The sequence below is a fragment of the Netta rufina genome (genome assembly GCF_964035555.1).
Source record: "Netta rufina genome assembly, chromosome: 1".
In the NCBI taxonomy this organism is placed as follows: domain Eukaryota; kingdom Metazoa; phylum Chordata; class Aves; order Anseriformes; family Anatidae; genus Netta; species Netta rufina.
Genome location: NC_140123.1, coordinates 164,468,595 through 164,490,771, shown reverse-complemented (window position 1 = coordinate 164,490,771; position 22,177 = coordinate 164,468,595).

Below are 22,177 nucleotides of genomic sequence, written 5' to 3'. Positions count from 1 at the left end.
ATTTAAGCATAATGGGTATTTAAGCATGAAATAGAATGCATTATTGCTCTCTGGACTAGAGGTGACCCAAGCTCATAGGTGTATGTGATGCAGACAAATATCACCAGGATTTGAAGTTGCATGAAAAGAGCTAGGTGCTTTGGAAGTGGCTTCACAACTGCTGATTTCTTAAGTCCGACTGTCCCAGACTTAGTGATGCATATCTCAGTATGTATTAAGACATCTTGGTCATTTTTCTTCCAGGAAGTAAGAACCTCAGTTAGCTAACTGGAAACAAGAGTCGAGTCTCTCACATTTTGTTTTCCTGAAAGAGATTTTGAGGTAGTGCCCATCACTTGTGTAATTGTGTACGTGTGCAATAGGAAAGAAGGGACTTCAGTTTAACTCCATTTTTTGTCTAAGAATGTTGAGACCCCACATTTCCAAGAGGATCAGCTGAACGCTAGGTTGGCTGCAAGCTGAGCCAGGGCTTGTATTTGGCAAGGAATGAAAAAGATACAAGGCATCAGAGAGAACAAGAATAAATAAATACAACTTGATAGCCCCGTAATAGAAGTGCTTCTGTGGTTTTGGTCCTTACTCACTTAGCTTCACAATATTTGTAGTGTTAGACTAGCATTATTTTTCCCAGCAAAAAATCAAACTAACAAAAACAGATGTGACAGTCTTGTTTTCCCAAAACTATAAGGAAATCACCTTTGCTTTGTTCAAGCCTAGATAATTCTTTTTTATTATTTTTATTGTTTTAAATTAGTTTTCTCTATTCCACAGATTTTTCCTAAATCCTGATGCTATAAATTCCTCTAATTGCTTTATTCAATGACTTTTTGAAGTGCCTTTTTTTTTTTTTTTTTGTAAAATAATAGGTGATTTCTGTCTTTCAAGTCTGTTAAAATCTTAATTTATCTATAATAATGTTGAATAGAAAATAATGGGGCTGAGGCTAGGATTGTTGGGGCTGAGAATGGGGCTGAGGCTAGGATTGTTGGGGCTGTGCCAGGGGGAACAATGGCAAGGCTGGAGGATAAGGCTATGGCCCAGCTGAAGTGCATCTACACCAATGCACGCAGCATGGGTAACAAACAGGAGGAGCTGGAAGCCATCGTGCGGCAGGCAGGCTACGACTTGGTTGCCATCACGGAGACGTGGTGGGACCAGTCTCATGACTGGAGTGCTGCAATGCCTGGCTATAAGCTCTATAGAAGGGACAGGCAGCATAGAAGGGGTGGTGGTGTGGCTCTCTATATTAGAGAGTCTTTCGAGGTTGTAGAACTCGAGGTTGGGAATGACAAGGTCGAGTCCCTTTGGGTTAGGATCGGCAGGGACAACAAGGCTAGTGTCCTGGTCGGGGTCTGCTATAGACCGCCGAACCAGGATGAGGAGACGGATGAGGAATTCTACAGGCAGCTGACAGAGGTTGCTAAATCATCAGCTCTTGTACTCGTGGGGGACTTCAACTTCCCTGACATATCCTGGAAGCACAACACAGCCCTGAGAAAGCAGTCTAGGAGGTTTCTGGAGAGCGTGGAAGATAGCTTCCTGACGCAGCTGGTTAGTGAACCTACCAGGGGTGGTGCCCTGCTAGACCTTCTCTTCACAAACAGAGAAGGACTGGTGGAGGACGTGATCGTCGGGAGCTGTCTTGGGCAGAGTGACCACGCAATGGTGGAGTTCACTATTCTTGGCGAGGCCAGGAAGGGGACCAGTAAAACCGCTGTATTGGACTTTCGAAGGGCTGACTTTGAGCTGCTCAGGACACTGGTTGGTAGAGTCCCTTGGGAGGTGGTTCTGAAGGGCAGAGGGGTCCAGGAAGGCTGGGCGCTCTTCAAGAGGGAAGTCTTAATGGCGCAGGAACGGTCTGTCCCCACGTGCCCAAAGACGAGCTGGCGGGGAAGAAGACCGGCCTGGCTCAACAGAGAATTGTGGCTTGATCTTAGGAGGAAAAAGAGGGTTTATAAGCTTTGGAAAAGTGGGCAGGCCACTAAGGAGGACTTTAAAGAAGTAGCGAGGCTGTGCAGGGACAAAATTAGGAAGGCCAAAGCTCATCTGGAGCTCAATCTGGCTACTGCCGTTAAAGATAACAAAAAACGTTTCTATAAATACATCAACACAAAAAGGAGGACTAAGGAGAATCTCCATCCTTTACTGGATGCGGGGGGAAACTTAGTTACAAGAGATGAGGAAAAGGCGGAGGTGCTCAATGCCTTCTTTGCCTCAGTCTTTAGCGGCAATACCGGATGTTCTCTGGATACTCAGTACCCTGAGCTGGTGGAAGGCGATGGGGAGCAGGATGTGGCCCTCATTATCCATGAAGAACTGGTTGGTGACCTGCTACGGCACTTAGATGTGCACAAGTCGATGGGGCCGGATGGGATCCACCCAAGGGTACTGAGGGAACTGGCAGAGGAGCTGGCCAAGCCACTTTCCATCATTTATCAACAGTCCTGGCTATCAGGGGAGGTTCCAATCGACTGGCGGCTAGCAAACGTGACGCCCATCTACAAGAAGGGCCGGAGGGCAGACCCGGGAAACTACAGGCCTGTCAGTTTGACCTCAGTGCCAGGAAAGCTCATGGAGCAGATCCTCCTGAGAGTCATCATGCAGCAATTGCAGGGGAAGCAGGCGATCAGGCCCAGTCAGCATGGCTTTATGAAAGGCAGGTCATGCCTGACGAACCTGATCTCCTTCTATGACAGAGTGACGCGCTGGGTGGATGAGGGAAAGGCTGTGGATGTGGTCTACCTTGACTTCAGCAAGGCTTTTGACACCGTCTCCCACAGCATTCTCCTCAAGAAACTGGCTGCTCTTGGCTTGGACTGGCGCACGCTTCGCTGGGTTAGAAACTGGCTGGATAGCCGGGCCCAAAGAGTCGTGGTGAATGGAGCCAAGTCCAGTTGGAGGCCAGTCACTAGTGGCGTCCCCCAGGGCTCGGTGCTGGGGCCGGTCCTCTTTAATATCTTCATCGATGATCTGGACGAGGGCATCGAGTGCACCCTCAGTAAGTTCGCAGATGACACCAAGTTAGGTGCGTGTGTTGATCTGCTCGAGGGTAGGAAAGCTCTGCAGGAGGATCTGGATAGGCTGCACCGATGGGCTGAGGTCAACTGCATGAAGTTCAACAAAGCCAAGTGCCGGGTCCTGCACCTGGGGCGCAATAACCCCAAGCAGAGCTACAGACTGGGAGAGGAATGGTTGGAGAGCTGCCAGGCAGAGAAGGACCTGGGAGTGATGGTGGATAGTCAGCTGAATATGAGCCAGCAGTGTGCTCAGGTGGCCAAGAAGGCCAACGGCATCCTGGCTTGTATCAGGAACAGCGTGACCAGCAGGGCGAGGGAGGTGATCATCCCCCTGTACTCGGCTCTGGTGAGGCCGCACCTCGAGTACTGTGTTCAGTTTTGGGCCCCTCGCTACAAGAAGGACATCGAGGTGCTTGAGCGGGTGCAGAGAAGGGCGACGAAGCTGGTGAGGGGCCTGGAGAACAAGTCCTACGAGGAGCGGCTGAGGGAGCTGGGCTTGTTCAGCCTGGAGAAGAGGAGGCTCAGGGGTGACCTTATCGCTCTTTTTAGGTACCTCAAGGGAGGCTGTAGCGAGGTGGGGGTTGGCCTGTTCTCCCATGTGCCTGGTGACAGGACGAGGGGGAATGGGCTTAAGTTGAGCCAGGGGAGTTTTAGGTTAGATGTTAGGAAGAACTTCTTCACTGAAAGGGTTGTTAGACATTGGAACAGGCTGCCCAGGGAAGTGGTGGAGTCACCATCCCTAGAAGTCTTCAAAAGACGTTTAGATGTAGAGCTTAGGGATATGGTTTAGTGGAGGGCTGTTAGCGTTAGGTTGGAGGTTGGACTCGATGACCTTGAGGTCTCTTCCAACCTAGAAATTCTGTGATTCTGTGATAAGTATTTTAAATAAATTCAAGCATTTACCCCTTGCATTTTCTGATAATTTTGTTGTTGTGTTTTTTTATCACTCTTATGAAAAGGATAAACCAGGATGTGCTTTCACTGACATAATTAGATGTTTCAGGCTTGCTGAGATACATATCACTAAGAAATACATACTAGACAACTCCTCCTTGAGGGTGTAGGCATTTTCAAAATACTTTCAGAGTTCTTAACATATCAGGAAGTGGAGGATCTAAATGCTTTACTCTAAATGCATTACTTCTTAAGCCACAGATTTTGACTGTACAAGAAATGTAAAAATCCTGAAATGTAAAAATATATTAAATACATTGAAATACATGTAAAAAATAAATGAAAAGTTTAAAAGAAGAAAGGTTACTCAAATGCAGCATTGCTATTCAGAGGAATAAACAATAAGCAATTGGAAAATTCAGAAGTTGTGAGCATATTTTAAGATTTTTTTTTTCCTGTCTGCTGGAAAACATTCAAGATAAAAACAGAGATAAGAGAGGGGCAGAGTGGTCAGGTGCACTCCCTGCTACTGCCATGATAATGTGGAGGATTCCAGAAAAGCCAAAGGGCTCATTCATCAGCACTGAGAAAACCCAGATAAAGAGAGCCACATCATAGCAGTGATGCAGTATGGAAAAACAGGTGTGGGTTGTTTTGTTTTGTTTTGTTTTCATGAGTATTGCTTTTGTTTCCAAAAAAGTCTTTTTCTGAGGACCTGTGATTGCAGAATTTTTTGGTTACAGCTTTAGTTTTGTGCCAAGCTGTGGAAAGGGAAAGAGGTAATTATTCTTGTACCCAGGTCCATTGCTGCACTGCAACCTGGTTGTACAATCAAGAAAGAACAATCCTATTTAACAAGTGATAGGAGAGCACTTGGTGGTTTTTTTTTTGTTTGTTTGTTTTGTGTTGTTGTTTTTGTTTGTTTTTTTTTTTAATAGAGAAGAAGCATATGGGTAATGTGGGTAGATCTGAATGGCCAGTGAGATACTGAAATTTGGCTGGAAGAGTTTGATACAATAATTATTCACCAATTGTGGATCATAACCTAGCATAGCCACAATTTCTATCTGTTGAGATAGATATCTCAACAGCTGTGGCTGTTACTAGGAGTTTTGATATGTTAGCCTGAGATCAAAAATGAAGTCACAGTAGCACTTTTTATTATTATCATTATTATTCAATATATTTTTAACCCTTCTGGCCTGTTTTTTCCACTGTGGAAATAAATAGGGGGTACTCCCAAGGCAGTATTCCTAGAGCTTCATTTGCAGATCTTGCTCGCTCTTTTCCCTAACACAGCTCATTTCCTTCTGGCCCCTATCCCCCACGCCACCAAATTTGAGTGTGGGCTGTGACTGGAAATGTATGCTGGAAAAGAAATTCTGGAAAACTGGAGCTTGAGTTTATGATGTAAATGATACTACAAACATGCAAAGGGTGTTTGCATTGTTTTACTTGGGGAAATCCTGGAATAAACTAATCCAAAGTAGGGCTGAGGGTGGAAAAGAAGGAGCATCAGCAGCAAGGTCAGGTAAGCCCCAGAAGCTGTATGTAGAAGAGCTGTGTCTGGTGTCTCTGTACAGCTCTATTCTACCCAAAGCTATCAGAGCGGATGCATCAGCAAGTTCCGTGCTCCCTCTCGTGGCAAATTCTGACCAGAAAATTCATCGTAACTCGTACCTGTTAGTGGCAAAATGTGCTTCTGCTTAGCTATGACAAGTACATGACATCCAAACTATTTTAATGCTACTACGTACCAAGCTTAATAGACTTATAAACACAAATAGCACTGAATTCTTTTTTATTGACATTGGGGGAGAAAAATCTTTCACCATCTGATTGACTGAAGTTTGCCAAATGAAAATAGACAAAACAAATGTTTATGTACGTGCAAGCATGGCAGGTCAAACTGCTAAAAGAAATGACTAAAAGAGAGGTCTTGAGCTAAGATCAAGCAACAGAAAAATAGCAAATAGGTAAATAACTATTAAGTAGGTCTTACTTTGAAACTTCACATTTAAACAAATAAACAACAATAACACCACTAAATAAAGCCTCAGCAGGTAATATTTGCTCTTCTAAACTTTTATACACTATATATTAATCACTCTGTCTTTCAGTTATTTCCTCTGATGAAACAGACTTGTGTGAAGTCTCAGCAAGGCCCTCTTGGCTAAAAGCAGAACATGAGACAGGAGCCTGTCTAATGCCCTGTTACGATGAAGTGGTGGGGTTTGGCTTCTCTTTTCTTTCATTTTCTTTGTGGAATATATTTGGGAACTTGAGAATCTCACTCTATTCATTCTGTCACTCTATTCTATTCATGCAACTATTAGATTTAATTTTCCAATTCTGGCTGGTGTCTGAAGATCCTGGAACAAAAAAGTGGCTCTTGGTAAACCAAGATTCTTCTTGGTCCACAGGTAAGAAGGAAGAAAGTTTTGGGTTTTTTTGTGTTTTTGTTTGTTTGTTTGTGTATAAATCCTGTTGTATTAAATTGTACTTTTTTTGTTTGTTTGTTGTTTGTAAACAGTTCTGGGTTTATTTGTGTGTTTTTAAGAGGTAAGCCTGAGCCATCATCGTGCTTCTCTATAGATATCTAACATTTCCATTTTGTCTTTAGAGGTCCATTTTGGCTCCATTTCCAGGTTACATCATTCTATTATACATCATCAGAAGCAGGTGTTCAGCTTTAAATATTGACAGATTTTACAGTAGGAACACGTTGAAGCTTCTACCTCTGCTAAACATATTCATTTCACTGTTACGATCCAAAAACTGTAAAAATGGTGGAATGGAAAGTTACACACAGTATTATAGATACTGTATTGTCAAATGCTTGCACTGAAACCCCATGTACCATAGATTTTATTTGTAAAAAATCCTGTTTATATCCATTTACATAAGACATACACATTTTAAAAGAAATACATACACAATAAATACATAGCTGTCTAGTATTTTACAATAAAACAGATGAAACAATGTAAAAGTGAGTGGTCTCATTTGATAAAAGCTTTGGATGTGCACTACTGTCAAATTTCTCTTGACAGAGATGCTGGGAGGAAAGGGGGAAGTTGTTTTGTCTTTTTTTTTTAAGCAACTTTTTTTTTTTTAATTTTAATTTTTATTTTAAATTAACAAATACATGAAAGAAACATCAGATCTGTTTGTCTGATAAACCTTTTGTGTTCTCTTCCCTATTACCCTGTTCATGCAGAGAGTTTTAATGCTCTTTTTCATAAGTAGTGGTAGTGCACTTCAGGTAAAGCAGAAGAAAGAGATGACATCTAGAGGAAAAAATAGACATTAATTAGTAAGGTTTTTTCATTGTAATTGGATCCAGGATGCAAGGACGCTAGAAAATATTATAGCACTAACTAAGCTGTTTCATATTTTACTGAAAATTAAGCATCTGAGGGAGACATGTATTTGTTCTTTAATTTTAGATCTATAATATTAATCTATTAGTTATGCATCTTGATTTTTTAGTAATGTATACTAATTATTAGTCAAAACAAACTCTTGTATATGTTCATTTTACAGCTGTTTTCTTTATGTTTTGATTTTGTTTTCTTTATGTTTTTTGTTGATTCTGTATTGGTGGTTAGATTTTCCTGCATCTTTAGACCTTTACCTCTTTGGCACAAGGTCAAACACACATTTTAAGTGTATAGACTGTATTGATATATTCTGTGATTCTCCTTGTTCACTGCAGCTTGACAGCATTTACCTTTTTTACCCTGATGATTTCTTTGCTGTGGACTAGCCGTTTCCAGATTACCATTCACATCTTTTTGAAACACTTCTTCCCCATCTGTCTTTACAAATCCTCTTTGGAATCCTTCATTGATGAAGTACACAGTTGGTTTACCAAATCTCCCTTGACATTTCATTAGAAGAAATGTGAAACTGTAGCATGTGCTATTGCACCAGCCCATGGCAATGAAACTGTCCTGGTTGAGCCTTCTGATGTGTTGGTGACAAGTATTTCGTAAGACAGAAGTGAGAAGTAAGAAGCCAGTGCAACAGAAAGCTGGACCATCCAATGTGTGCTGTCTTAAACTTCTTTGCAAAATTAAATGGCTAGGCAACAATGATATTGAGTGTTCTTATATTTATGATCTTGAGAGTATACTCAAACTGGGCTGTGTGGACTATGTTCATATAACTGTTCTGAAAATGTCAGTTCATGTTTTATGTAAACTCATCAGGGTGGTTTCAACAGATGTTTAAAAAATACATGAAATATGACCTTAAAGCATGTGGATTGAAACCAGTTGTTGTGAAGAAACATCCCGAGACACTGTAAGATTGTACCTGGTTGGTATTGTTGGAATAAGCTATTTTGAAATATGAAGCTTTGACATTTTCTGCAAGAAATGTGAGTAGCAAAATATAAGAATTCTGCAGCCTGTCATCATAGATGATCTCATTTGTTTTACATGCAACCTATTTGCAGCTCTCTTTTTAATCTTCTCTACACATGCATGTTTTTTTTTTACTATTCTAAGCGTTCCTTTATATTGCCATTGTGCAACAGCTCATCACACTAGCCATCTCCTCTGCTGCCTGGTTAGAATCAGTCCCACATGCAAATACTTTGGACACAGTAGTAACAGGCCTACTGATGTATTTTAGGTGAGATATTGCAAACCTGCTTCTCACTCTGACCTGGATCTGAAAAATTTCAGGAGACGCTATAATGAATGATCTCTTTTCTAAAAGTATTAATCAGTTCCTTCCCTGAAGAAACTGTTGCTCAGGAAATGTGATTACAAATTCTGAAAAGGCTTCTGTGGTCCTTCACCAATTTCAGATAAATTCAGTCTCTTCATTCAGACTCTTCATGTCTAGTCTACTATTGAATCTGCCTTCCTTAAGTACAGTTTAAAAATTTATTTTATCAGAAGTCCTAACAATGTACTTGTCATGATGTTTAAATACCACAGTGTTCTCATCACTGGAAGATAGGAAGCCAAATTCTGGATGAAGATGTATGTCTTCAAAGCTACCTACTTTTAAGTCTACTGAGTACTGGATGCAGCTCAATAATAAACCGTCTGGAAGATCTGCAGTAAATCACTAAATCTCATCTGCACCTTAGTTCCCCATCTGTAAAATGGGAATAGTACTTTCTACTTTATAGTAAGGCTAAAAGGTGAAGTCTATAAATGTTTGTAATGTTCTTAGCTACTACAGTAATGTGGGCCATGGAAATGCCAAGGAAGATTGCACCTTTATTTGTGCATGGATTCTGCCTTGGAATGGGTTCTTGTCTTATGACTTCAAAACTGCCAGAAAGTGCAGGATTAAAAGCAAAGTGTGCACATGAGCAGTGGAGTCAATGGAATATAGTGATGTAGTAAATACAGTAAATTATTCAATCTGTATCTGCAATTATAAATTAATATTTTTTAAAAGGCTGGATGCTTTAATGGAATTTAGATGGTTGTATTTTTCTGCCAAGTTTGTTAACAAATTACAAAATGTAATCACTACTGTGCATTACATTACTGTAATATAAATTTATTCATAGACCTAAACTCTCTCATGAAGCAGTGTACACCACTTTCTAGAATATTATTTGTATATTCTCACAGGCCAGTAGCTTGTACCCAGCGTATAACTCAATCGTTGCTCCACGCCAGCACATCTGAAAGGACACAACACTGGTCACTGGTCTCCTGGTCACTGACAGCGTCCAAACTGTACACTTGCACGCATTCATACTGCTTTAACTTAATATGAGGAATACCAGGCAACTATTCATATAGTTTTAATGACTTCCCAAGAGTGGGAGTAACTGTGGTTTTAGCTACCTTCATGTTGAACGTTTATTCTGAATTGGTTCCAAGGTGCCACCAGAGGGCATCTGAAGAACACAATTCCTCCCACCTCTTATAGATACTTCGTCTCCGTTTGTTTATCAGGTGTAAGATAGCCTCTGTCACTTGCTGAGAAAAGCACCCTACTTTCAGACAGATGAACTTAAGGCAAAAGAGTAACAGAAAGTAAGAAGCCTGAGAATTGACAGTGGTGAAATTAACACCCCCCAAACTCTTTTCAATTCTTAGGTAAGATTTTACAGTTTAACAGTGCAAGGGCACTGGAGAAATAACAATTCCTCAAGGCTTCACCTGAGAGTTTTGTATTAAACTTTTTGAGAGTTAGGTCAGCACCTACCATTTTATAACTTGCCAGAAAGCAAACGAGGAGTTCACAATTTTAGAGACTAAAACTCTTTTTAGTTCTGAAAGCTGGTAGAGCTGTTCAGGTCCATGCCAATTATAAAGCTAAGGCAACAAAATGAGCTTGGAAATAATTTTTGAGGATTTTTCTCTTAAAAAAAAAAAAAAAAAATGAAACCAGGACACCCTGTTTGTTAGATTGAAAGAAAATCACTCACACTATCTCTCTACTGGTGAGTGGGAAATGCAGTGCTGTGTTTTGTGTTGGTAAGTGATGGGGATTGTTCCTGAACCCTTTGCAGAAGTACAGCTAAGGTAGCATTTCCTGGGAGCAGCATTCTCCATCGCTTGGCCAAGAGCATCCCAAACTTTGGGGTCAGGATGTGCTGAAACACAGTGTGGCAGCCAGGGACCAGTGAGAACAAATCTTGTTTGGGACCATGTCTAGCTGACTGATGCCTGGCAGGGTGGACTAGATGAGGGTTATTACCCTTCTCCTGAAGCAACTGAGGCACCACCAGGACCCGAGACCAATAACCAAATCCCCGCAGGAGCCTCCAGCCCTGCCTGCTCCTGCAGCCATTCACCCATTCACCCTTCTATTTTCTCTCTTTTTTTTTTTTTTTTTTTTTTAAGCTCTTCTATCCATCATTGTGCCTGAAAGGTGTTAACTGTCAGTCTCAAGAGCTGGAAATGCTTAAAGGAATCAAAGGATTTGTTTCTGACAGTGGGAGAAAACAACCCTAATTGCTACATTAAAAATGAACAGTGCAGTGAGGCTGCAACTGCTTTAGGGAGCTTTGCACAGAACATACTTTTAAACCAGCTGCTAGATTTTCCAATAAGGTCAGTTCTGTTAGGAGCTATTCCTAAATTGCTCTGGCTGACCAGTTAAACAGGATCAACTCTACTCCCGGCTGACTGAGTGTTGTTATATTTGTTTTTTACCAGCAACAATGAAACTGAAAAGTACCTTGGCTGTAAAAAAAAAAAAAAAAGAAAAAGAAAAAAGAAAAAAAGAAAATCTCCTTCATGAATGTTCATGAGAAAATATAGAAGGAAAAAGAAAATACAGCAAGCATACATTTCTACGAAGTAGTCTTTACTGCAGCAGAATTTAGCGTTAGTACCTCTCTCACCGTTTATGGGTTAGGTTGACTGTCAAGTTTTCCAAATTAAAGATTTTTTTCAAACAGCTCATTTTTGGATTACATTGCATCATGTTTTATAAACACTATTATGTAGTTGTTATGGACTAATGGACTGCTAAAAATGAGACCTAAAATAACGTATATTTCAAGGAAAAGAAAAAAGAACAATCAAATAAAATGTATTCATGTTTGTGTGTCCCCTGAAGCAGGGAGATGTTTGATAAAACTAAATAAAGAAATGACACACTCCATGCACCCTAAATAAAAGACCACAACTATAGTAGTATGGACGTGAAAGACTTGGCGTTCATGAAAACTCCAAGTTGTGTTATGCACCTTTCTCAAGACTTTTCTTATTTGTTCTGGTTCATCGGATACAAAATTATGTTTAGAAGGGGTACCAAGGAAATGTTGCACCTGAAACTGTGATGATTTCATTTCACTAAATGAGGTTTCACATTGGCAGGAAAAAGCAATGTAAAACTCCAAAGCTGTTTTTACCTTCAAACAACATTTGTGATTGTAACACAGTTTGTAATTTCTTTTTCTGAGAAATGGTGGAATTGTTCTTTCTCATGTCACGCTTGGGAAGTGACCTACAGAGGCTATGGCATCTGTGTTAAAGCAGATGCATCCTAGTTCTTTTCTGAGCACTGAAACAACAAATAAATGTGAATGGAAAGACTAACAGTTTTACCTGGAGCAGCAAGATTTCCCATTTCTTCATGGGTTACCCAAACATTGCCTAAGGGCTATGAACAAGGCCCACAGGGAAGCAGGAGGGATCCACATTAGGTAAGCAGGAGGGATCCACATTAGGTAAGCAGTGGTAAAGAAGAAAGGCAGCACCACTGTAAGTTAACAGCGTATAGCATCACCAGCAGCACAACCATGATCTTGCCTCTACCAAGCTGCAACTAGAGACAACTTTAGACAATTTGTTTTGCGTCTTTGTTAGAGAACACACCTGAGCCTGAACAGACATGATGGAATATTTCAGCTAGGACTGATGGATGAATGCAGTCCCAAGGGAAAGAAGAATTAAAGCTGCATTTCATGTACAAGGGGCAAATACAACCTTTAGGTCATAGCTGTCTGGAGATAAGCTTCATTTCTCAAAGATTTTCCAGCCTAAATATTCTGCACACATCACATGCTTGTATTGTAATCTAGATAATGATTGCTTCCCCCACATTTCGGTGAATCAAAAGCATCAAGAGAATACATTTGTTAGACTGTTTTTCCTCATTGTATTGTTTTCAGTCAGATCATTACTAGGGCAATGACATGAGGCAGGGAGGGGGTGTGGAAGCCTGCTGTGCATAAGGTGAAATGTGCTGCGCTTTCTGGAGAGCTGTAGTAAATTAACTCCTTTCCTGAGAAAGAAGAGAGGCTGAAAGACTTGGGATTCAGAAATGCACAGTCCAGGGCAGCATCATGCTGCCAATTACTTAATGAGAAGTCAAGAGCAAAGCAAAATTATTCCCAGTGCTTCTAGCTCAAATGTTCTGTATTCTTATGAAATAAGTGACAATTCTCTTATGCTTTGAAATAACATAAAGTCAAAATGGACTTTAGTCAAAATCCATTTTTTGATTTTTTAGTAATTCAACACTGTGTTGAGTCTATTACATACATCTGCATTACAATTCATGATATTAGCATGGTTAGGACATGTATAGCTGTTCTGTGCAGAGAAAAAATTAGATGGGGAACTATAATTTTTAACGGTTCTTAGCAGCGTTAAGATGAAAGGCCTGTCAATGAGAACATTTGTATCCTTTTGCCCAGTTTCTCTACCGCTTAAATAGCTCAGTGGTTCTGGATCAATTGTTAAACCCCTCAAATGTATCTCAATTCTCAATTCAACCAAAAGATTCTTGATGAATTCCATGAAGATTAGAGATTACAAAATATAAATATTAGTAGTAGTAGTAGTATTAACATTGTTTTAACATCATTACTTATCATATTATTATTATTTATAAGTCTGGGCTGCACTACTTCAGTAGTAGTCTTTGTCCTTCACTTCTGCAACATGTTTTCCAATAATCAAGCCTCATTTTTTAACTTCTTGTTGTTTTGTTTTGTTTCAGTCTTTGTTGCTTCTTTCATAGCCGTCATCATCAGCCTCTCAGCATGAAACTCCCGTCTTGTTATCTTTTTTATTTTTTCCCTCATCAGTTTGGCCTGTTTTTCTTTGCTTTCCATTAGGAGATTCTTGCTCTGCCCCAGTGTACTTTCATGCTTTTTTTTATACACTCCCCTCTTTCCTTTAAAACCTGTTTCTTCTCTACTTGCGTCTTGTCTGCTCCACTCTCTCCCCTTTCTCCACCAAACACACATGCCCCACTTCTCCCTTCCGTGCTCTGCCCTCACACTTCCTATCACTGCTTCTCTTAGAAGCATGAAGAACCTAAAAGCAGCCAACTCAGACTGGAAAACGTTTGAAAGGATCCAAAAGGGGTAAAATGAACAAGATTCGTAATAGTTGTATTCCTAAATAACCTCTTTCCTCTCCTGCCTTAGCCCACCCCTCAAACAAAAATTTGATAAACAACAAAAGAGAAACACAGTCTTATTTGGTTGGGAGATTTATCCTGAAGGAAGAGAAAGACAGGTAAAATTACAAATAAAGTGCTCATCACTGATCATTTAAATAACATCAAGGTTATTCAAAAGCACATCTTTAAAAAAAGTATCCACTGAAGGAAAAATATCAGCGATCAACAATTGAGTGAATGATGAACAAGTACTTCCAGCTCTTCAGAGGACTGTTCACACTGATTGTGAATTGTATGTTACCAGAGTCACTCTCTAACTGCAAAAGCCTTTCTGCAGACACCTGCACAGTGAAGTGGGAAAGAAGAAGCTAGCTGAACAGGACTCACTGTTCTGGATGTTGGAGGTGCTGATGGACTTGTGGGTGATACCATCTCCTGGATTGCTGATCAGAGTTTTAAGCGATGAAGGGGATTGCTGATTCCAATTTTTCTTTGAATCTCTGTATCAGACAAAGCAGACATAATAGCTCCTCATTTCACATTGGCATGGAAGGCAGCATTCCTAGCCAGAGCTGTTGAGATAAAGTACACATTTGTTCAAGGCAGAGCTTAATTTCTGTCACAAAATCTATCATTTATCTGTCAGCCTGAATAAGCATGGTAATACACATAAATTAGTATAACAGTAATACTTTTTATTAAAATTAAATTGTTTTAGAACCATTGCCATGGCTTCACATGAACTCTTTTTGTTGATTTTATTATAAGCCAGAATGTAAGGGTTGCTTTGGATTATTTTTACAGCTATGTTTCTCCATCACCTGGGCTACTCCTTTCCTGTGCCTTTTACAAGCAAATCGTGGCACAAGTCAGTATTACTGGCAGCTTGATAGTCTTATCGTATACAGAAAACAATCTAATAAGAATTTATTAAGTAATTTTTCCCCTTTTCTACTAAAATGGCTTTAAGGTGTGCTTGTGGGCACAATCTTACCCTTCTCAGCTCATTTTTTCCAAGCACAGTGTGGATAACCTGGTGAGGACTGGGCTCGGCTGATACGGTGTCACACTGCTGCTGGAAATATTGGTAAGAAGTCACAGCAAAGTGTGAACACAGCTACAGAAGATATGTACTTGCCACTTGAAGATTTTTTTCTTATGTTAGACTTAGTAGCCTAGGTCAGCAGCAGCACTGTGTTTAATTTCTAACTGCGCTGAAGTACTGTGTGGCTGATAACAAATCTACAACTTACCTGGGAAACATGTACTTAAAAGACAGCTATTAGATCACTTTTATGACAGAGAAAACAGAGTGGAATGTCAGATTTCAAAAGAGCTCAGACAGGCTACTGACTCTTCTGATATATCAGTAAGCTTGAGGAATGACTGTATCACGTCTCGAACAGCCCTTTCCGCTGATGGATGAGCAACTGCACCCCATCCAATGCAAGTCTGAACCTGAAAAATATGCTCTAATCCCAACTAACTGCAATGAAATACAAAGTCTCTAGAAAGTCAAAAAATGAAAACAAAAATTACATAGATTACATCCAGCTGTGCTTAAACAAAGCCCCATGTGGAAACTATGCAAATGTATTTAATATTCACAATAAATTTGATATATTTTTTTCATAAATGCACTTGAAAAGCAGGAAAGCATAAACATTGGGAGTTATTCACCTTGCAGAAATAGACTGATATGTTTGCTGCTTGTTAGGTGTTATAAATGAAATCTCAACTCAATCTGAATTTAGTAATATTTATACTTAAAAAGTATAAAAGGTATAAAAGGCAAGTAAAAAGCACTGGGTGTGCGGGGAGTCTATGCTCCACCAACACGCACACATGAACATCAAACATTCTAAATAAACAGAACATTGCTTTTACATACTAAACCCAAGTATACCTATACAATCAGAAAAGGTAACAAACAATCCTTTAAGTTCCCTGACTTAACAGCCTCCATTTTCCATTCCTTTTGAACAATATGTCTCGCTTTAAGTTGTCAGGCAACTTGGTCTTCAGGCCTTATGTACCCCGTTCTTCCCAGATTGAAGAAAAGCATATCCATCTCCTTTTCAAGGCCAATGAGGCATGGGTCAAAAGGCATGTCCAGGTCAGCACAGGGGCGGAACAGCAAAAGCCTTCGATGGCTGTAGCAGCAGAGGGGCCCATGGCGTAGCAGTTGGATCAGTAAAGGAGCCCGCAGCTCCCTCACTATCTGGCAAGCCACACGTTCGTGATTGTGGTCCCACAAGGCTCTTTAAGGCCTCAGAGATTGCTCTCCAGGTGACGAGCAATCCCACTGCAGACTTGTCGTATCTAGTTGCAGAGTCCCACACCTTGACCTCAGTTTGGTCCCATATTTCAGGCTCATTAATTGTCCAATAGTTAATAAGGAGAATTAGCTGTAAGGCTACCAGGACAGTCTTTGTTCCTAAGGATGTATGATTCCCCACAATGTGCAACTGCTTACCAGCGAGAGGCAGTTGTGTGCACAGGTCCGCTTCTCTCAGCTTGAGCTTCTCTCCAGCTCCAGTGCGCCTGTTTCCAGCGACTTTCTGTACGAGCTTCTCTGAGCTATTTGCTGAGTCTGGCTTAATCTGTCTTCGTGAGGCAATCAATGTGCCTGCTCCCGTCCTGGTCTCCATTCTGCCAGCCGGTTCCTCTTCACTTCTTTTTCCTGCTTCTTTATTGATGACGTAACTTCCTCATGTTGCCTTTTTTTGTTGTATTTTGTAACAGGACTAAAGACTCATCTGTGGTGGTGGCATAGAAAAAGCAGTCCTTCAAGAGTCTTTTTTTTTTTTTCCTGATATTTAACAACATAGGTTCTGCAGCCTTCTACTGAGTGAAACACAAAAGAATGCTCTCGGCAACAAGCGGTAGTGTAAATGAAATTACATAGGGACAATGCTAATGGAGTATTAAAATTTGCTTACATTCCCACACAACAAGGAAATCTTGGAATTACAGCTTCAGTTTTGCTCCTTCCTCCTTTATTACTACAGCCTTTGTGGTTCAATTATCCCTTGGCAATTCTTCACTGCATTAGCAGCCTTTCCAGTATATGTATTACAAAACCACAGCAAATAAAAGCGATGGAGTGATCTTTCTCATAAGGAGTACTGCTTTGGGGATTTTTGCACTGACAAGGGACCAGAGAGAGATTTAGCTTCAGTAAAACATGGAACTCAAATAGCATTTCTGCATACGTGTTTAAATCCCTCATTCTGTGTATTAATACAAAGACAGCTGCTTTAGTTTCTACGTTGCTGCTGTAGTAATATGTAATACTACAAATGCTTGACAGCTTTACTAAAGTTTATCTAGCTTTTCCTAGCATAGCTTATCCATTTATACGTGATAGTTTATATGCAGCCTAAGTAAATACTGCAGTTAGAGGTCATGGCACTAGAGTTTGAGAAGTCCTGCATAAAGAAGAGATCTCAGAAAAGCAAATTTAAACAACATCAATGTCAAGAAAAGTCTTTCTGATCGCTATATTCTCTATCTGTTGTGACTAGACAGATGAAAATCTATGACAGCAATTTTGTCTTTTAGGTCATTTTCTTTTTTCTTTTATTTATTTCTTTTATTTATGTTTGTTTATCTTATTTTAACAGGCTCTATATTAATTTTCCTCACAGAATGACTAGCAGAAATATGACCCTTATGCGCCTTTTGTAATTAATTCATTAGGTCAACTCTAACCACTATGCCCCTTGTCAGGTTATTTCTATTAGTGATAAGGAGCAATTGACCTTAAAACATTGAAGCCAGGTAGATGAGCCTATTCCACAAGGTCTCTTGGCTCCACCCTTGTGAAGTGAAATCTACTAGGTGGGGATCATTTGACCTTTGCTATATAGGAAGCATGAGGACTTATGGGAAGAATTGCCTCTCTAGGGGAGTTTGAGGTTCAGGTTACCTAGGGTGCTTTTCTACTGTACTGGTGAAATGGACTCAGTATTTCCCCAGTAGGCTGCTTTTTCTTCATGTTTCCTACCATCTCTGTGAAATAGTTTTAGAGACTCTATGACCTAGTTACGTTGGTGGTGCCTTCTCAGTACAGAAAAATCCTGGTGGTGCTACTTCCCTGTAAAGCAGTTTAGCAGTGACTCAATTTCAGAAGCTGGAAGGCAAGTGTTGCTGGGTTCTACAGTTGTTTTGTGTTGAGGAGTTTGATTGCTTCCTTCACGTTGTCTGTTTTCATTTACATTACTTACATGGATTCTAAGCTTCCTTCCCAGCCCTAAAAGAAAAAAATAGTTTTTTGTTTGTTTGTTTGTTTGTTTGTTTTTAAAAAAAAGAAAATTTCTCAGAAGCTCAAGCGCATTCAGGTGACTTTGAAGAATGTTTTCAAATATTTGTTAAGATTGAACAACAGGCTGTATGAAAAAGGTGACTTACTGTGAATTCAAATCTTGCTTTGTGGTAAGAAGAAACAGATTCAGGTAGATCCTAATGGTGTTCTTGTTACTTTTGCAAAGTGTCAATGGTGAAAATGTGCTGTATGTAAAATAAATGCTGTTTTCACCATATGCAAGTCAAAAGCCTTTAAACTCTAAAAGTTAGAGTTTAAGAACATGATGAGAGGAAAAAAAAAAAACAAGATTGGCCATCTCCCCCTGACACCTCCATAGCTGGGCTCCCTGACTTCAAAGCGTGACAGGTGTCAATGCTAATAGCTTCTGAGGCAGGCTCAGCTCAGGGGAAGTTGGTCGTGGCTTAGGGGCAGGCTCAGCTCAGGAGAAACAGTTCGTGGCTTAGGGGCAGGCTCAGCTCAGTGGAAGCCGATCGTGCTTTAGGGGCAGGCTCAGCTCAGGGGAAGCGGGTTGCGGATTGAGGCAGGCTCAGCTCGGGGGAAGCAGGTTGTGGCTTGAGGCAGACTGAGCTCAGGAGAAGACAGTCATGGCATAGGGGCAGGATCAGCTCAGGGGAAGCCGGTCGTGGCATAGGGGCAGGATCAGCTCAGGGGAAGCCGAACGTGGCTTAGAGGCAGGCTCAGCTCATGGGAAGCCGATCGTAGCTTAGGGGAAGGCTCAGCTGAGGGGAAGTGGGTTGTGGCTTGAGGCAGGCTCAGCTCAGGGAAAGCGGGTTGTGGCTTGAGGCAGGCTGAACTCAGGGGAATCGGGTTGTGGCTTAGGGGCAGGCTCAGCTCAGGGGAAGCTGACCGTGGCTTAGGGGCAGGCTCAACTCAAGGGAAGCCGATCGTGGCTTGAGGCAAGCTCAGCTCAGGGGAAACGGTTTGTGGCTTAAAGGCAGGCTCAGCTCAGGGGAAGCCGGTCGTGGCTTAGAGGCAGGCTCAGCTCAGGAGAAACATTTCGTGGCTTAGGGGCAGGTTCAGCTCAGGGGAAGCCGATTGTGGATTAGGGGCAGGCTCAGCTCAGGGGAAACGGTTCGTGGCTTCGAGGCAGGCTAAGCTCAGGGTAAACGGTTTATGGATTTGGGGCAGGCTCTGCTCAGAGGAAGTTGGTCATGGCTTAGGGGCAGGCTCAGCTCAGGGGAAGCGGGTCGTGCCTTGAGGAAGGCTGAGCTCAGGGGAAGACAGTCGTGGCTTAGGGGCAGGTTCAGTTCAGCTGAAGCGGGTCGTGACTTAGGGGCAGGCTCAGCTCAGGGGAAGCGGGTCGTGGCATAGGGTCAGGCTCAGCTCAGGAGAAGCCGGTCGTGGCATAGGGGCAGGCTCAGCTCAGGGGAAGTCAATCGTGGCTTAGGGGCAGGATCAGCTCAAGGGAAGCTGATCATGGCTTAGAGGCAGGCTCAGCTAAGGGGAAGCTGGTCGTGGCTTAAAGGCAGGCTCAGCTCAGGGGAAGCCGGTCGTGACATAGGGGCATGCTCAGCTCAGGGGAAGCCGGTCGTGGCATAGGGGCAGGCTCAGCTTAGGGGAAGCCGGTCGTGACATAGGGGCATGCTCAGCTCAGGGGAAGCCAGGTCGTGGCACAGGGGCAGGCTGAGCTCAGGGGAAGCGGGTCGTGGCTTAGGGGCAGGCTCAGCTCAGGGGAAGCAGATTGTGCCTTAGGGGCAGGCTCAGCTCAGGGGAAGCGGATCGTGGCATATGGGTAGGCTCAGCTCATGGGAAGCAGGTTGTGGCTTGAGGCAGGCTCAGCTCAGGGGAAGCCGATCGTGGCTTGAGGCAGGCTGAGCTCAGCAAAGCGGGTTGTGGCTTGAGGCAGGCTGAGCTCACGGGAAGACAGTCGTGGCTTAGGGGCATGCTCAGCTCAGGGGAAGCAGGTCGTGGCATAGGGGCAGGCTCAGCTCAGGGGAAGACGGGTCTTGGCTTAAAGGCAGGCTCAGCTTAGGGGAAGCCGATTGTGGCTTAGGGGCAGATTCAGCTCAGGGGAAACGGTTCGTGGCTTGAGGCAGCCACAGCTCAGGGGAAGCGGATCGTGGCATAGGGGCAGGCACAGCTCAGGGGAAGCGGGTCGTGGCATAGGGGCAGACTCAGCTTAGGGGAAACGGTTAGTGCCTTAGGGGCAGGCTCAGCTCAGGGGAAGCTGGTCGTGGCTTGAGGCAGGCTGAGCTCAGGGGAAGCTGGTCGTGGCTTGAGGCAGGCTGAGCTCAGGGGAAGCTGGTCGTGGCTTGAGAGAGGCTCACCTCAGGGGAGCTGTTTGTGGCTTGAGAGTGGCTCAGGTCAGGGGAAGCTGGTCATGGCTTGACCAATGAAAATTTCTTTTGAAAATAACTGCTGTGGAGATAAGTGTATAAGAGGGGAGCCTGCCCTCAAGGTAAAAAATAAATAAATATATAAAAAGGCAACACGATGAAATTACATCAATAAAGAAGCAGGAAAAAGAAGTGAAGAAGAACAGGCTGGCAGAATGGAGACCAGGACGGGAGCAGGCACATTGATTGCCTCACGAAGACAGATTCGGCCAGACTCAGCAAACAGCTCAGAGAAGCTCGTACAGAAAGTCGCTGGAAACAGGCGCACTGGAGCTGGAGAGAAGCTCAAGCTGAGAGAAGCGGACCTGTGCACACAACTGCCTCTCGCTGGTAAGCAGTTGCACATTGTGGGGAATCATACATCCTTAGGAACAAAGACTGTCCTGGTAGCCTTACAGCTAATTCTCCTCATTAACAATCGGACAATTCATGAGCCTGAAATATGGGACCAAACTGAGGTCAAGGTGTGGGACTCTGCAACTAGATACGACAAGGCTGCAGTGGGATTGCTCGTCACCTGGAGAGCAATCTCTGAGGCCTTAAAGAGCCTTGTGGGACCACAATCACAAACATGTGGCTTGCCAGACAGTGAGGGAGCTGCGGGCTCCTTTACTGATCCAACTGCTACGCCATGGGCCCCTCTGCTGCTACAGCCATCGAAGGCTTTTGCTGTTCCGCCCCTGTGCTGACCTGGACATGCCTTTTGACCCATGCCTCATTGGCCTTGAAAAGGAGATGGATATGCTTTTCTTTGACCCGGGAGGAATGGGATACATAAGGCCTGAAGACCAAGTTGCTTGACAATTTAAAGCGAGACATATTGTTCAAAAGGAATGGAAAATGGAGGCTGTTAAGTCATGGAACTTAAAGGATTGTTTATTACCTTTTCTGATCGTGAATATGTATAGGCGTACTCAATTTTAGTAAGTTATGGTACTTAGAGGATTGTTTGTTACCTCTCCTGATTGTACGTATGTATAGGCATACTTGGGTTTAGTATGTAAAGCAATGTTCTGTATATTTAGAATGTTTGATGTTCGTGTGTGTGTTGGTGGAGCGTAGACTCCCCTCACACCCAGCGCTGTTTACTTGCCTTTTATACCCTTTATAGCTGTTATACTTTTTATGAATATTTCGTTTATAAATATTACTAAATTCAGACTGAGTTGAGACTTCATTTATAACACTGTCAATAGAGGGCTTGAAGGGTAAACCCTGAGACTCTGATATGTGGGGATAAGAGAACAAAGGGGTCTCCGAAGAACTGCTAACTATTGTGACTATTGCATGGGACACCAGGCAAGTCTCTGATATCCGGCCAAGATGGACAAAGGAGAAGGACAAAGCCTGGGAGGAAGACTTATGAGCCTTCAGCTCAAGAGACCCCCAGAGGGACCACCGGTGACTGATACACATACACCAGTGGAAGGGTTCAGAATCCGGGAACTAATTATAATAACCCTGCCTTTTCTAGAAGTAGTAATGAACATGTATTAGCCTAGGAGCATAAAAAGCAGCTGCCTGATGTAATGTGTGCACATGTTGGAGGAGCCCAGCGCTCTTTACTTGCCTTTTACGAACCCCATAAATAAATCTCATAAAGCTAAGTTGAGTCAGAATTTATAACAGTATGATGAAAAATGTTGTGCTCCAAGTTGGAAAGGGGAGAGGAAAATGTTCGTGTATATGTGAGGATTGTACTCAAACAGCTGATTACACCTTTGCATGCACCTTTTAAGGGAAAACTTTAAACC